The following is an 18,131-nucleotide window of genomic DNA, read 5'->3' as shown; positions in this document are numbered from 1 at the left end:
TTTGGAGGGGGGGGGGGGGGGGGGTTCATTGGGTAGTAAGCATTAATAAAGTCTTGTAATGGTGTTCATAGACCAGTGTGTGGTTTATGGGTCAAATGTAAATGTGTAAAAGAGCCTGAACATCAAGAACGTAAAATGCTTGGCTGCGGACTGCTCTTTACCAGATCTTATTGCTCAAAAACAGCTGGTCTTCAGTATGCTGAATTTGTTCTTATTGTTTGTCGTATACACATGTAAATCTTTTTCTTTCTTTATAAAATACTTTTAGGGTGTGAATCTGTGTTTTCGGTAGAATTTATTCTGTACGAAACGGGACAGTGGGTCTCTTGTGTGGTCAGCATGAAGATCGTGACTCTAAATATATTATATAAATATGTAAAGCCCGTCCTGTGCCACTTTTTCTGTCTTTGAAAACAACTGAACAAAGATGTTTATTGTACCTGGTGCTGATTTGATCTACAGTTGATGAAATGATTGTAGTAGTGCTGTGTCTAAGGCTTACAGTCCCCTTTCTTTCATGATGTATTGCATCTGATATTTGAATCACTTGATTTAACTTCGAATCTTTTTTAAAAAGTGCAGTTGCAGTGCCCTTGATAACAGCAGTGTAGATGTATCCGCAAACATTCCTTAATTGTACAATAGTTGGTCGGTGGTTGGAGTAGGAGGGCACTGCTGGTATGTCCTACTTTCATTGGTTTTTGCTTTTCGCTTTGATATTGAACAACACTCCATCCATGATTTTTATTTTGTACTTCTCTTTAGCACGTCCCCAATTCATTTTGAATGAGGTTATGTCAGGTGTAGGAGATTGTGATTGAGTTGGTTAGAGGTTTTTTTATTATAGCTTTCCTCCTTCAATTTGAAAGTATGTATTGAGAATGAGTTCAGCTCTGCAGTAAAGTTCTCCACTCATGTCAGTTTGTTTTTTTGTCTAATTCAGAGGGGGCTGGGCTTGTGTCTTCCGACACAATATAATTGTTTTGAAGGTTGAAGATTTTTTTCTTATACAGTTGCGAGCGCCGTAAAACCTCTACTAATACAAGAAGATTTTTTAAAGCTGGTCTAGAACTCCTTATCCAAGGTCTTATATGTGTTTGGATATCTAACAAAAGGGAATGTGTTTATGGTTCAGCGAGGTTGATCAAAGAGCAGCCCTGCCAAATACCTTGAAACAATTAAATATTGAGCCCTCAGGTGAAAGATTGTACATTTGTAGACTTTCGAATGTCTATATGAATATGTATACAGTATTTGGATTTGTACTGTGTACTCTATTCTTGATGCTTTCCAGTGTATGATTTGTTCATTTTCTCACAAAGAGTTCTACTTCTTTTCTTTCCCTCTGATGTTTTTGTCAATAAGTTTGTTTTACTTTTCCCCTGGACTAAATGGCCATTATCAGAGTTTGCAATATATGTGAAGCTGCGTCGTGAAATTAGGCGCTTGTCAAAATAATCAAAGTGAAGAAACCGGCATTTTTCCATAGATTTGTGAATTTTTATTGAATTTTTGTTTTTTGGCTCAACACCTTCCATGCCCATTTAAGTGGACATTTCTGTGTGGAATTTTGCTGAAAAATGTTGATTAAAGGCACAAAAAATGTAAATTTTCAGTTTCCGCGGACTCTCAAGCTGAGGAAATAAACAAGTTTTAAGATGACAACAATAACTCTACGTGCCCAAAAATGAACGAGAGCCTGATTCCACTGTGTCGTCAGACATATCATTGTCCCTCTTTAACATCATGATGTGCCTCTTGTGCCACAGGCAACAAGTGATGTAGTTGTTAAGCGCTTCGCTGTCGCATGCAGAAGATCCTAGTTCAATTCCCCAATAGGACAATTTTTATCCAGTGTCTCAATCTTTCTGCTGGTATGATGTTTCCCTCTCAGTCTGGGTTGGCTCAATCGGGCATGGTTGAATGGCCTAATCTAAATGTGTTGGGGGTGTAAAAACACCCACATTGATTTTTTTAAAATCCCCCAGTACAGACCGCAAAGGTGAATTGCACATGTAGCCTTTGCTGCTCTAGACCTGTACTGCTAGCCTTCTTTAAATTCAATAGTTTTCAAGTCTTACGGTTCTGGATTATTTTATGCTCGTGGTTCTTCAAGTTTCTTCTTTTTATGTCTATTTCTTTCTGTTATTGTAATTGGCTGGCGCTGTAGTCTGGCCTTCTACTTCTATTTCTCCATCAATGAAACGATTGTTTTTGTGATATGTGGCCATTATCATGCTTGCTCACTGTCGACATAACTAAACAGCAACTGTGAGTGGTATGAGGAGCCCTGTGGTGGGGTTTATTTTTTCTTACCTACCTATAAAATATCTAAGTATATTGACCTCTCTTCTTTTTCTTGTGTGTTACTTTCTAGTAACACCTCTAATCTTCGTCATGTGTATGACCAAATTGTGTTGCAAGGCTGTAAAACTCTTCCTAACACTAAACTAAACAGTAACTCTCTGTTTATTGCGGTGTCTTCTGGCTTTTTCCCAGCACTAGGTGACAGTTGTGTTAGTTGTGAGCTCCGCACATATCAAGACAAACGAATCATGTACACAAAGAAAGGAGCATGGTGACCATAGCATTCTGCCCTTCCTTGTTAGCTGCTGAAACTCTATGTGTGATCAGAGTTGATGTGCAATATTCGTAATGACTTTGTAACAATGTGAGGCACCATGGTGGAAGCAGGCATTCGTAAAAATAATGAAATCTGAGAAACCGGCATGTTTTCTCTCGTTTGGCAGTTGTTGTTTGTTTTTTTTGGGGGGCGGGGGGGGGGGGGGCTCAGTACCTTTAATGTCCATTTTAAGCACATTTCTGTCTGAATTTTACTGAAAACCATTGATTAAAGGCACCCAAAAATGTAAATTTGAACTTTCCAAGGATTCCCAAGCTTTGGAAGTGACCAAATTTTGGTTACCATTTTGTGCGGTAATTTTACCTCTGACTCGATACAATTCTTCAATTGCAAATATCTCCATTTATATTCAAGATACATAATACATGGGTATTTTCAATTCTACAATTCAATGATGGAGGGCTGTTTAGTTCAGTAGCTTTGTAATGGGTCCGTGATTCTCTGTTAATTAATACATTCAACAAATACTTGTCTTCTCGAACAGTCATTGGAGAAGTTAATGTAAAAAAAAAGTGTTTTTTAAAACTTGTTCCTGGGATATTTTATGAGGATGTTTAAACAGGAGAAATTCTGTGCCAAACCTAAACAAAGCAGGGAATTCCTCATGACAGATTGTACAATATCATAAAGTAGTCAGCAGGAGATCATGTGGCCTCTGCCCTTTATTATTTTTCTTGCGTGCTGCTGCAGTTACAGTGTGGGATCTGTACTTGTCAACGCAATGAATGATAATGAGTAGTAAATAATGTAACAGTGCAATATATATAGATCTATAAATAATATATATATGAAACTATTATAATTCATCTTGTTCTACCAGTACTGTTTTGTTGTTACGCATTTCTGGACTATATAAACACAATATACACCCAACTGATATGGGACAAGCCCATACTGTGAATACTCTCCACTTTTTAAATTATACGACAAAAAATTTGCCTTTCTTGTGGCAATCGTTACATTAGAAGAGTCTGTAAAGTGTAAAGTAAAGGATTGGTTTGTAAAAAGATCTTTTTCTCCTGTGAAACTAAGAAGATTTGTATTGGAAAGGTAAAGGTTTTTTTCCCTCCTAGTATTCTTTATTTGGGCCAATGAAACTGTTTGATCTTATCTTGAAAAAGATCATGCTGAGTTGGAATAATTGTACTTGTAATATGAAAAAGGGATTTTGTGCCTCTTTGTTAAACATGTGCTTTACGTTTTGCCCTGTGTGTGTAGTATAGTGTTTCTGTCGAGGTGTATTCATCTTGGGTCAGCGACAAGTTGTGCACACGATTTGATTTTGATCTACACAAAAGATTGAGAAGCAGTTTGATGACTCTTCTATTAAGTTCTTTCTGCCTTCAAATTTATGTGTTTGTTTAAGGATTTTGGCTTTGTAGCTCAAATATGAGTGCTGGTGCTGTAGGTTTGTTTGTTTTTGTTTTTTTATTTAAACAAATAATTTTTTTTGGATAAGGTGGCATCTAATCTACAGTCTACTGATAGGAATCAAAAATGATGTCTGCCATGGTTTAGTCCACTTTTATTAGGTTTCATCTTTTACGTACTGTTACACTCTGTATGATTCCTTTCAAAGGGGTTATATTAGTACTAGAGGTAGCAACTGTGACGTCACTTATGTAAAATCTCTATTGCTGTGCGGGCCCACTCAGCTCGCTTTGTTGCCATTTTTGAGAGGATTAGAAACAGCGCTGTCACGCTGGGATACTGTAAATCACTCACTGTATGGATCCTGTGTGCACACCAAATGAGCATTGTTTAATATCGGGCACAAATGATTATAATAGATTGACAACATTCTAAAATGCAACTCCCAAGATATTGTCGATTTATCTTAAACGTTCACAATATTTTCTAAAATTGGCATTGATTGGCATTGGTGTTTGGCTACATAACACCTCATTTTCCATGAACCCCTGTTGCTGCTGTTCCACATGCTTTTGGCATTGGTTCCGCAAATGAGACAAAATATTACGCAGGTCTTATTGATGGGTAGTTACGCCTGGTAGGCTACTTTATATTCTCTCATCTCAACAACACTGACAGTGGTTCTGTTCCGTTAAGCCAGCCTTGAAGATGTGCTAGAGTTGCAGCTGAAGCTTTTAGCAACTTCTCAGTCACATTCCTGATTCCAGAAGGCCGATATGAGAGCCTTGTTGTTGTCAGCATTGCTAAATCAAATCTACTATTTGGGCGATGCACAGCAATTGGTTATGTTTTTTATTTTAACAAGTCATCATCAAGTCCATCTCACTCATTTTTTTCTGAATTTTACTCTACCTTATGGTCTCACCGTGCAAAAAGCCCTATTTGCATTATTTGGAAATAATCAGGCTCATTTAAAGGTAAACAATCACAAAAATTCCTATCAGTACATTTTAGCGAGAGGCAAATCACATGAAAAAGAAATCAACATCAAAGACTTCGCAGAGTATCATTAATCCTTGATTGAAAATTGTTGCTGTGCGCCGAATGGCCTTTTATTCCTTTCCGGAATGGTGGCGCGCCCCTCAAGTTTGACTGACACTCGTGATGTCACAGCAAAGACCTCTAGTTCTATTTATACCTCTTTGGATTCCTTTACATTTATTACAAATAATTCTTATACTTTTTTGTTTTCCAGTCTGTCAGAAGAAGACTATCCAGCCTGCATGTTGAAACTGGTAGTGAACTTCATTATTGTGCTTGGGGGGAGGGGTATTGTCAATATGCCTTTGCGTCCAGTATTTTGTGCAAAACATGAAGGTGTTTTGTTTCTTTGTTCTCAATGCTTACTTTAATTACAATGGTCAGATGGCTCAATTGTATTCTGGAGTGGTGGACTCGTCCTTTCCTAAGGATTTGCATTCAAATGAAAAAAGGTTTTGCGCTTCGTAACGTTTGATATCCAAATGATAAAGGTTTTGCGCTTCGTAATGTTTAACATGATACTTGTTGCAATGAAGGCTGTCTAGTACAGTGTATGGGGTTTGTTGAGTCTGTCGCTGTGATGAAAGCTGCGTTGAATATGACATTATCTGTGATGAAGGCTGAAGTGAGTGAAGTGTGACTAGATGATGGGCCATGAATAAGACAGCATTTTTCCTACTAATAACATCATGTCAATGTTGCCAATAAAACAACTTTTTAACTGTGATGAAGGATGCATTTTTGGAGGGCTTGGTTAGACTAGCTAGCTGTGATGAGGGGTGAGGGTTGCATTTTTCAAGAGAGACGCTTTCATGATTATGATAAACTCTTCCTCATGGGAGCGGTCAGTAGTCTCACCTGAAAATTTGAATGTTTCTTTAGTTCAAGTTGTGTTTCTCTTAACGTTTCCAAAAAGTAGTACAAATAAAACTAGGTACTTTACACACATGTGTCTCAGTGCATGTCCCTATCACCTTTGTCTGATGTTAAGGATGCATTTGTTATTAATGGCACATGTAAAGTTTCTTTCCTTTTTTTTTCAAACAACTGATGTAGTAATTCCTGAAGCCATGGCTGCTGCCGAGATTGGTAGAGTATTTAAGACAGCACCTGAAGGTGGCAGGATCATAATTTACTTGGAACTTGTTGAAGTAACACTCAATTTTTGTGTGTACACTGCAAGTTGCCATGCCAACAGTTTTCTCTGTTCAGTGTCACAGCTTCTAGAGTTTGGACAAGTTGAGTATGTGTATGTCCTGAATGCCAGTTCTATGTTTTATATATGGTTACTTCATGGAATATTTCTCAGAACACCTGGTTACCACGACATTTCTTTGTGAAAACGCCCTAGTATAGGCCTGCTGAAATGTAGCCTTGATCTGTTGTTTGGGGGAGGAGGGGGTGGTTGCTTTATGCATTTGCCTGTACCTCACTGGGATCAGAAGTATTGGAATTATCAAACTTCAAGGACTGTAAGATTCTGTATGTAGACAATCTGTATGAAACAAACTTACAGATTCTTTGTGCTGTTTGAAAAATGCTTCAACCATCATTGCTCTGTGCCGTTTCCCAGGATATACGAGATTTTGTATAAATTGTACTATTTGTCATTGTTTCAATTTCACACTTTTTTCCCTTTTCTTTCTTTTTTTTTATATTGCAAGGAGTGGACACATAACAAAAGCCTTACTATCTTTGCATGGTTTAATTGTGAAACCTATTTTCTTGGCCTTATTATTGCGTTGATTGTCTGAATAATCTCCAGCCTGCCATGTCATCATGTGTGATGCACATGTAACAGTGACAGTTTGTGCAACTACACTGGAACCTTCATTTCTCAACTTTTTTTGCGTCTGTATAGTATTATTATATTTGTACACATGTATGTTGTGAAGCGTGTCACGTAAAAGGGTGTGTCAGAAATTGTCACATCACTCACCGTTGTCCGTGCGTTATTTTTGGCTTTAACTTAATTACTAAATAACTGAAATCTGTACATGATTGTGAGGATTGAGTTTTATTGCTGTGATTGTCCACTTGTATGGTAAGCAAGACACACCATATGACAGTCTGCCCTCGGTATGCACAGACTGGAAGGACAGGGGAAGGAATTATTCTATGTTTCATGAAGTTGACCCTTTTGCTGATATTTGACGTGAAATGAAATTTAGAGCCGCGGATTACTAAACTATTGAGCCCTTGAAGTTTCTCATACCTTTTCCCCTACTACAAAAACCCCCCCAAAAAATTACCAAAAGGCACATCCATGAATTTGACACTGGCTTACACTTTCCTAAAGTTGAAGACTCTGAACAGCTGAAATATGATCATACAATTTCCTCCATGAAAATCATACACATTTTTTTAGAATGTTAAAGAGAATAGGTTTCCCTGCTGCTAAAGTAGAGCATATTTTTCTTCTTACAGAAATCTTTATATATGGACATAGTGGATTTTTGTAAGTGGGTGAATTTGTGATATACAGGCCTACTCATTATTTTCTCTGGGTTTTTTCCATGAGTCCTAATGGTTTCTGATATCATCTATGAATTACATAGCTACTACCTGTAACAACATTCAATGCACAAAAAAAAAAAAATCAGAAATTGGAAATGGCAGACTTGGTTCTCATTTGTTTTAAAGTTCATGTTGAGGACCTCTATACCATAAATAAAAGAAAAGATTATCAGAACAAGGCCAGTATAATTCTTTGACATTCTCTGTATTTAAGGAGTACAAAATGTATTAAGAAAGTAGATTGGGCTTACATTAATGATCTGCTGTCTGTGCTGTCTATGGGTACCAAGGGCCAATTGGATTTCACTGTTCACTCAGTAACTACTGCATTTTGTGTGGGGACATTCTTGTGATCAACCTTCACTTTATATTGTGTTCACTGTGTTTTGTTGCTGCATTTTTTTTCCTGTCTGCCTTAATGCAAATATATATATTAATATATATGACTTCTTGTCTCATCTTTAAATATCAATGTCAAAGTTTTGTTTAAAGACAGAGAATCTCGATCAATCGGTACGCAAGTGTAAATTGTAAATTTGAGTGTCGTATCATCATTAATGCATGGAATCTGTGTTGGGTTTTTTTCTCAATTTGTTTATAATATGATTTTTTTTTTAAGTTGACCAAGCAAATTTTTAAAAAATTAAGTGTTTATATTTAAGTTTGAGTTGTATGTACCTTTGTTATCACGTGGCTGCTGAAGATGTGCTGTCACTGTCATTAGTCTGATTGTGGTGGTCTGGTGTACACACTTCGCTACCTTCGAATGGGAAAGCTGTCTGCTCAGTACCTAATTCTTTGAAATTATATGTAAAAGATTTTGAGTTGCACAATATGTCAAGCTTTTTCGAATGCAATTCTTTGAATATCTTGATAACCACTCTGAATCATCTTACGATTTTGATATTGCAGATAGAATTATATTTGCTTCCTGACCTCATGATCTTAGTAACTCAAAATGGCCAAAAGATAGCGACTTGTGTACATTGTGTTATGCTCTTCGGATCTAATACCCAAATTTAGACATTTTGTGTGTGTGTGTGTGTGTGTGACTAAAGATGTGTTACTGGCAAAATGTGTTTGATATTTTTGAGCATTCTCACCTGCCATTGTGTTGTCTCACACATAATTTGTGTGGCTGGTTGGAAGGCGCCGTGGATGGGTCTCACTACTTTACTATCCCTCTGCCATTTTTGTCTGTCTATCCTTGCTATTTTTTCCTGCACTAAACAACTGTTTTTGTGTCAATAATATGCTTCTCTGTAGCTGAAAGCTAGATACATGTGTTTGTATCATGTATAGTTGTGAGTTTGCTCTCTACGGTTCATGCATGCAAGGGTGTTTACGTATAAGTGAATTCTATCACACATGATACGAGAGCAGTTGAAAAGTGCGGTACAAAGAAAAGGAAATCCAGTCCAGAAGATACATTTATTTGGAAATATCGGACTCAGTCATCTCAGGTCTAATGTTACTCCCCTTTCTTTTCCCCCAAACTGCTATTTTGTGAAAGGAAGATGAACAACACTATTTGTAACTTTCACTTTTCCTTATCACTCAGTCTTATCATTTCTGTACATAGTTTTATTTTCAGAGGGTTTTTTTGGTGGCATGCCTTCCGTCTAATGTCGATGGGATTAACCAACTCTCTCTCTCTCTATAACTATGATTATCTGTAGTAGCGGTACTGTAGTACAGTCATAGTCCATTTACTTTTTTATGCCCACATTTGTATTGCTATATATACCTCAGTTATCTCTTGACTAAATGCTCTGAAAATTTGCACACATGTTCGAAATGCTATTGACTGTCTGAAATATTTTTTATCTTTTGAAAATCGAAATTGTAGCCAGCTGATTTTGTCTCTTTGTTTTTTGAACAAATTGACCCTGATTGAATGTACACAATTTGAATTACTGAATCACTGCATTCAACGGCAGTGTTTTAACTTCAACCATAAAGTTAAACCAAGTGGTGCTGTGAACTAATAGGAAAACAATCAGCTTGTGTCCCACACACTCAACCACAAATGACCTTATGTAGTTGCGAGTGCTGTAAAACTCTCATCAAACAACCGCGGTGACAATTTCACTCTGGCCTTCATATTTTCTCCTCATTGCATGCTTTTTGTGTTCTGTGAAAAGTGGTAAAATTCTTTCATTACAGTAATATTGAAATTGTAGGTCAGGAATCTTGTGATCCACCAAAAACATCAAATCAAAGGAATTAGTTGCTTTAACTTTGAATAAACTGATTGACGTTGACATTCAGATTTGACTACATGAAAACGTTAGAGTCGGTCAAAATATAAGACGTTTACTGTAGCAGGGAAATACAACTGGTAGTTTTTGAGAAAATTGAAAATAACGTTGGGCATGAGAAAGTGAAGGGACTGTGGTATTTGTAAAAATATAGAATAAGTTTGAAAATAATGAGCTGTACTTTTCGGCCTAAGGGATACCTTGAATTTGAATTTTTACATGGGCGGATGGCTGAGTATGACATGCGTTACACAAGAATGGTTTTTGCAGGCATGGTGATAATCGGTCATACGACCCAGCTTGGCGCTCCTTTTTAAAAGGAAATCAAGTAGTTTTTTTCCCCCTGTGTATTTACGAATGCAGAGAAAAGTTGTAAGAAGATTTTTTAAATTTAAGGCTTGCTGCTGCCCTGACAATATTTTTTGTTTCCTTCAGTCTGTATGCCCCCTTGAATTTTTGTGTTAAAGAAGTGTTTTAAAAAAACCCAATTGAACAGACTAGGACTGGGACATATTGACTCAGACTGCATGGTAAAACAGACAGCAAGTTGTATTTTTGACTGATAACCTCGGGAACAATATTAATTTCTTGAATATGAGTTTTAATCATGGACGCCGTATCATGTCTCCAGTCTCTGTATTTTTACTTTCTGTCCGTCCTGCCTGCTTTTGTATTCTCCACACATTTAAAACTGATAAACATATTGCTCTGAATCTGAATTCCACCAACTACTGCAGGGCGTTGTCAGTTGGAGGGTTTGTATGTCACAAAAGTTTCATGACTTTGTTGTTACTAAAAAAATCTTTTTCTTAAGCTAGTTCCACAAAGGTGCAAGTCATTGAGAATTATGAACTTTGGCTTTAGTACGCATTTTATAAATGCTTTTTTGTAATTTAAGTGCATACATGCACTCACATTATTTGGTCTATTGTAGAGATCTGGAACTTGAATCATTTGCTTATATGACCCTAAAAAGCATTTGTCTGCATATAGTTACAGACATGATGCGAAATTCTTGTCTGATGCAATATACACGAAATATTCAAACTTGTATGTATTCTGGGGGTAAATAATGCTTTGTACCAAAGATGCAAGGTTTCATTTTAGACAAAATTTTGTTCCCTGATTATGCTATGCCAATGCTTTAAATCATTCATTTATGTTGATTTATGAAAAGGATGTTTCAATTTCTTCACTGACAGTTGACAGAAAACTCTATTAATGGTTGTATTTTCTCAAAGCGTAATGATTTTCCCGCAAATGGTTTTCCCATGTGATTCATCAAACGACATGATTTCTTCTTGTAGGCCAGGGTCATTCAATCTACGCAAATTTGTTAGTTCTCATAGTAAAGTACAATTGTGACGGATAGTTGGAGGGCGCCACTGGTAGGTCCTGTTTCTTTATTTTCCCTGTTGTTTCTGACCGTCTGTCTTACATTTTCTCAGCCCCAAATGACCATTATTTTTGTCGATGTTACTCAAACAGAACAAACAAAATAGAAAGTATGAAAATTGTCGTGATATGGTGGAATCTGGCCCCTGTCAATTATTTTGGCATATATATTAATATTATGAAGTTATTGTTATTGTCTTTTAGCTTATATTCGTTTGTCTAGCTTTTGATGAAAAAAGTACTGTTCTATCTGGAACTTGTTTAGAAGTTGGGATTTTGTGATTGAAGTTGAAGTTAGTGTCACTTGGTGTCAGAGGTAAAATTAGGGAAAAGGAGTTATATGTTTTTTAAATAAAATGCACATGGCAATGCGTTTTTTAAATGGATATAAAATGTGTTTGGCAAAAATAGATAGTCTATAAAAATTTCCCTAGGGGCAAAAAATGGTTTCTTCAATTTCATTATTTTGATGGGGGCCTGATTTCAACAGTGACACACAAACGTTGTTTATTTACTTGAAATAATAAACAAAAAGGGAATTTCAATCCAAGTTGAATGGAGCCATAAAAATATTGTATTCCTCAGAAACCTCATTTCAATGTGTTGGGTAAAATGTTTATACTTTTGGCAATCTTTGGCGAATTGTGGCTGTAATCGTGCCCTCAAACTGTATAAAACCTTTACACACACCATTACAATTCATTACATATTCGAACAATACTCATAAAGTTTACAGGGTGTTTATATTATGACGTGTTACAGCTATTTAGGAAATGGCAGACTGTTGTCTGTTGCTCTCAATTTTCACCTTAAATCATACAAGAAGTGCAAGTTCGATACCCCTGAAAGGAAAATATGTTTTATCAAGTATCTCCAACTTTCTGCTGAAACGCAGTACTCAACACAGGCCCTTATGTGCAGGGTATATCAGTAGAAGCATCTAGAAGTAGTCCACCTACTAAATTATAATAGATTTTGTCGATGAGGATATAAAGCCTTGTCCATGATAATATTAGGCAAGATTTTTTTGGTTTGGAGTGGCCAAGAATGTGGGTACGTCAAGCCTGCACAAGTGGTTAAAGACCATGGGGTTTCACTGTGGATGTGTTTCTCTAAATGCGTGTGTCCGAGAGTTTTCCTATTTTGTTCTGTAGTCGATTGTTTACATTATGCACATACCATGTACTTTTTAAAAAGTTGTACAAGTACAATGTGAAACTGAAACCGCCATGTTGCTGCAAATAGCCATTTCCATGCTTTATTTTCTGCTGCGCTGTTTTGTCATTGTTGTTAGGACCGCTATTGTACTCATCCTCTATCAGTCAGTGTGTGTTAGGCCTTCTATGTTGTTACGTCCATCCCAAAATTCTAAGTCAGGGGAGCTGCTTTATGTCTATGTATTGTCAGTCTGGAAATGGTCATGTCACCTTCTGGAATAAATGTGATGACAATGTATTGCAAATTTGGCTTTGTTTTTTTGGTTGTTTTTTTCCTGTAAATGTAGCCTAGATCTGTTATTAGGTAAGTGGTTAAGGCATGCTGTTACTGTTAGCTCAGTTCGCATTGTGTTGCAGCTGAGACTGCCTCGACTTTTGGGTTTTCAAAGTTTTCTGCTTACTTGGAAAGGTCTAGGAGGTGAGATGGAAAGTAAAGTAATGCCTCATTATTTATCACCTTACAGTTACAGTAAACACACACCATACAAATAAATGTGTGTGGTTTTTTAAGCATACCGCACCAGCAGTGGAATCATGGTGGCGGTTGGGGTGGGGATGGGGAGTGGGGGTCTCTGTCTTTTGCCTTGCCTTATCAGATCGGGGTCAGCTCCATATTGCCGCTCTAGCTGAGATGGCTCCAGCCAATGTGCAGAACTTTTCAACCTAGTTAGGTTTTAGGTGTACGGTATCTTTGTACATGTATTCATAAACTCATATCAAGTTATCATTTTCATTTAACACACCCGTGACATGTTAATTCTGCTTGAGACGCAGAACAGAACAGAAACTGTAACTGGTCAGGTTATTTCGTTAGATGAAATAATACAGTGTAGATGCTCATGAAGTTGGCAATGCTAAATAATGATCTGGCAAAGTATGGTGACTTCCAAAGCTTGAGTGTCCTTACTAGAAACTACACATTTACATGTGGTGTTGGTGGCCTAGTGGTTAGGCTCTCAGACTCCCAACCGTAAGGCCATGGGTTTGAATCCTGTCAGGGAACTGATGTTTCCCTGGGAAAGGCACTTTACACAAATTTTCCTCACTTCAGGTGGGAATGGGTACCTGGCTATAGACAGTAAAAAAAATCTTATCAGTTTGTTAGTGTTTGGTGCAATCCACAACTTGTACTGTATGCTTCACAGGAAGCCAAGAATATTTCTCAATACTGGGGTAATAATGGTTGTAAAACTCATAGAGCATGCTGTAGAGCGTGGATATGTGCTTTGGCTTTATTAACGCAATTATTATTATCTGGACAAGAGTTGTTTTTGTGTGGGAAAGTCTTTTACGGCGCTCGCAACTTGATACAGTGGAACTCTGATTCAACGAACTCGGATTCCTCGAGAGGAGGTGGATTCCCCGTTTTGTTTTGTTTTCTTCAATAAAATCAATAAAAATAACCCGGATTCAGTGAGCACTTAAGTCAGCAAGCTTGGGTTCAACGAGGTTGCTTAAAGAGTGAACAGCTCCTTCAAGTTCAAGACTTGGCTTCCCTTATTTTTCTCCCACAACGAACTTTATTTATTCCCGGAACCCCCCCCCCCCCCCCCCCCCACTGCACCTGCATCGTGAATCATTATTCACTTTGCCAATTGCATGTTACCAATCAGCGGCCTTCTTAAATACCAACTCGTGCGTTGTTGGCACGCGTGTGTCGGGGTCGGATTGGCGGCCTGCACACGTGTGCATGTCGGGGGGGCACCAGCAGTCCGGGCGTGGAACGCCGCAGATACAAACGCGTCAGTCTTTTTTCCCCCGGCAACTGATCATTATTACAATGATAAGCTAGTCTTGACTCTACGTAATGAATTGTTTGCTGGTCTTAGGAATCAAAAGTTGCCATATGCTAGGCTCCACACAGAAACACAACTTTTTGGCAAATAGAGACGAAACAGGCGTGCATTAGAACGAATCGGTCTTTTTCTTTTGCACAGCTCATAATATGCAGGCATTTCAGGCACCACTTGTTACCTCTCTTTATACATTACTTGCTCAGTGTCTGTAATTATCTACACAAAACCTCATGTTTGCTATAACAAACACTCGGATTCAACGAGATTTTAGGTCAGGCCCGGCGACTTTGTTAAATCCGAGTTCCACCGTACGGTCATATGAGCGCGCGAGACACATTCAACATTTTCAGTTGGTGGGAAATTTTGAATTTTGCCCCGGTGGCGGCCGAAGCCTACTCTTCTTTTCGTCTTCGGACCACCAAGGGATCTTTAACGTGCGCAACTTGTACATTGGCCCTCCGAGATTTTTCGCCCATATCCGAGAAGGCTAGGTGTTAGATCTTACCTAGCATAAGACGAGGGGTGTGACTGGAAGACACCAGTAAGAACTAGAAGGAGCCAAGGAGTAGCAGTAGAAAGGCTGCAGAAAGAGTCCGGAGCCCAGAGGAGGGGGCAAAGGAGGTGAGGGGTCGGGGCAGAAAATGGAGATGAAAGCAGACGATAGAACATTGTTAGAGAGCAGGAAAGGAGGTGAAAGGAGAAAATTTTCTGTTGCAATCCGGATTCCAACCCTGGACCTATTGGATGAGAGGCAAAGAACACCATAACCTAACGTCACGAGAGCCCCTCCCCCGAACAAGTGTGGTTAAAAAGAATATTTGAAAATTTGATCTATGGGCTAAATCTGATGGAAGTACTCCCAAAGCTCTATTTCAAAGAAATAATAAAGGTTGTAACATTGTGAGCCAATACAATGCTTCAGAGCAATTTTGAAATGTGCCTTTACTCCTTTCCTCAAAATATTGATTTCTAGGCTTTAAAAGCTAAAAGCTAAAAAATCATAAAAGAAGATAAAGACGTGAAATTTGTAGAGTAAGTGCACCATGCAATTTCAAACAAAATGACGCTAGCTTTTCTAATTTTTGAAGAAAAAAAATGTTAATGATTTTTTTACTTTGCTATTTTGACTATTGTTTTCATTCGCTAATATAAGTAATATAATGCAAGTCTTCTAAAAGAAATAAAGTTATTCATAGCTATGTACAATTTCAACAAAGGCTAACGTCATTTTCTTAAGATTAGTGTGCAGATTACAAATATAATATGTAATTAGTTCATAGATAGAGATAGCAATAATAACAATTAACATGGATGGTTTTTTGAGTTTTCAGGTTTTGAAAATGGTCCTTCAGATAGCCCAGTTTCACTCTAATTTGCCATTTCTGCGATTATGTAACTTATAATAATTCCCAAAACAGAATATTTTTAATCCTTGAATGGAATACTTTGAGAAAATCAGAAAAAAAGTAAAAATAACTTAAAGCTAAGAAATAGAGTGTGGCCATAAATTCCCACATAACGTGTTGAGAAATATTTTGATACAAAGTTATAACCAAGATATTTCAAACACAACATTGAGTTTTCGGAACATCACAGTTGAGTAATGCTTTGCTGTGTGGGATGGAAAGGAAGTTATATAATTACAAAGGGTGACAAAATGTGACCTTCGACCGTAACAGACACTAGCGAAGTCACCTCTGCGCCAATTAAGACATTAAGTTTATTAAGCCAAATGATCACAAGTCAGGGAGCTCCGCTGGGCCGACAATTATAATGCACTCTACTAAAAGAAAAGGTACAGAATATGGTGAAAAGCTTTGTGAGAGGAAATCACAATTTCAATTTTTTTTTTTCACTTGTCTGTCATGTTATTTGTTATCTATCACTAGTTCAGACTTAATAATCATATTGATGCACACATCAACACTTTACATAGTGCCCATTTGAAGCTATGTGAAGGGGCAAAAATTAGGGAAAGTGTGTTTGCCCAGGATACAAGATCCTACTTGATGGTGAATAGGAAAGGGGGCTATGATCATATTCATATTACTGCGAGTACAGTAGTACAGTCAACTCTAGTTGTACTGCCCCTATCCCACCTCCCCCCATTATACTGTGTACTAACTCCACTTACAGCAAGGTTTTTAACTAATCGATGGTTCAATTCCAGAAATCTGTTTGCCACATTTTTCTAAGATAGATATTTTTGCATTTATGTGGCCGCAGATCTCTCTTTGTCACAATCTTTTCGATGTGAGGATTGGACTGTAAACAAATTATTTACAGTTCCATCCTCACATACAAAAGATATATGACGGGGAAAGATCTTCGGCCATGGAAAAAGCAAAAATGTGGCATACATGTTTCTTGAATTCAACCACAGTAATGTAAGTTTGCCCCACCATACCATCAACCAGCTGACCGCCAGTGGTACACACTGCACACGGTGCATAACACCCACTGATTGGCTACTTGATATCTTTTTCCCACAAGAAAGACATGAAGATAAAGAGAGAGAAGACTCTCGGCTCTGAATAAATTCAGCATGTGCGTGTACATTGGAATCCTGTAATAACGAGAGGCTGGTGCAAAATGTCTGTTATAACAGGATTCTCATTATAAGGGATCCAGTAATAAATTCAAGGGAAATAGAAAAGTAGGCTTAATCTATGAGTTTGGTGTTTTGTTTATTTCTCTTTTTTATCTCCTCTCATGATTTTGTTCAGCATGACTTTTAGGTCTTACTTGATCAAAAATTGTATCAGGTTTCTTTCTCTAGCGCTAGTGACGTTGACAGCTCGGTGTTGGCGATCAGAAAGAAAGGGCTCTAGGCTTACAGTACTCGCCCGCTGTGTTGTCCTCCCACCCCACCACACCCTTTGGTGCGTTCCATCTGTTTGCGCATGTCGAACATTCGTTCCATCATCACAGCACTGTAACCTCTCCATCCCAACATCGGAGAAGTGAGAGGCATGGTAGGCTGGATAATCTAGACTACTGGCCTATCAAGCGATGCGATCTGCTTGTCTGAGCATTCCATACCCTCCCCACTCATTCGCTGCGGCCTTCATTGTGGGCTCTCCCATCCTTTGTTTCGCTAGATCACCAACAAGTTTCTCAACTTGCGAGGTTTTACTTATACGTATAAATGACCTATGCGTTGAGCACAGCAGCAGCAATATTCCGCTATAACCGACTCGTGTGTTTGTCTGATTGCGCTATGGCAGTATTTTATTTACAAAGGTAATGAAGGGAAAAAACAGGGTTTTTAAAAAGTGTCTTTATAACAGACTTCTCGTTATTTCAGGACTCGCTATAAGTGGACTCCACTGTACTACATATATATTGCTAACAAAAAGACACTTCAACTTCAAACATAGATTGCACAGAAGAACTGTGTTCCTTGACGGGCAGTCGGGGCTATACAACAGAGGAACCCGTAGAACTGCCAGCCCCGCTGTTCATGCTCGTTCCAAAGGTCCCTAAGGTGGCGGTATAATGAGGTTTGACTGTGTTGCTGCTACCAGTGTACCACCAGGAGAAACCCAGGCCTAAAGAAACCTTGTTCTTGCACGTCATATACATCATAACATTAAGTCTCAAGACACAAGACAATATGAAGATTTTATTTACAAAGAACAACTACCAACCAAGAAAAATGTGTGTTATTGGTTGTTTTATTTAGACGCCATTAACATACAAAGCAATTTGAAAAAAAAATTAGTTCACAGATCTTACAAAAATGGAATACATTTCTCAGAACATGAGCTGGCCTTTGAGACGTCAGCATCATGAAGTGTCAAAGCCAAATACGAGGCTTGCCAGTTATTTCAACTGAAATCCAAGACACACAAATGAAACTGCAGTCACACATGAATATATATATATA

The sequence above is a fragment of the Aplysia californica genome, unplaced genomic scaffold, assembly GCF_000002075.1.
Source record: "Aplysia californica isolate F4 #8 unplaced genomic scaffold, AplCal3.0 scaffold00170, whole genome shotgun sequence".
Taxonomy (NCBI): Eukaryota; Metazoa; Mollusca; class Gastropoda; order Aplysiida; family Aplysiidae; genus Aplysia; species Aplysia californica.
Note: the sequence above shows the minus strand (reverse complement) of the source record.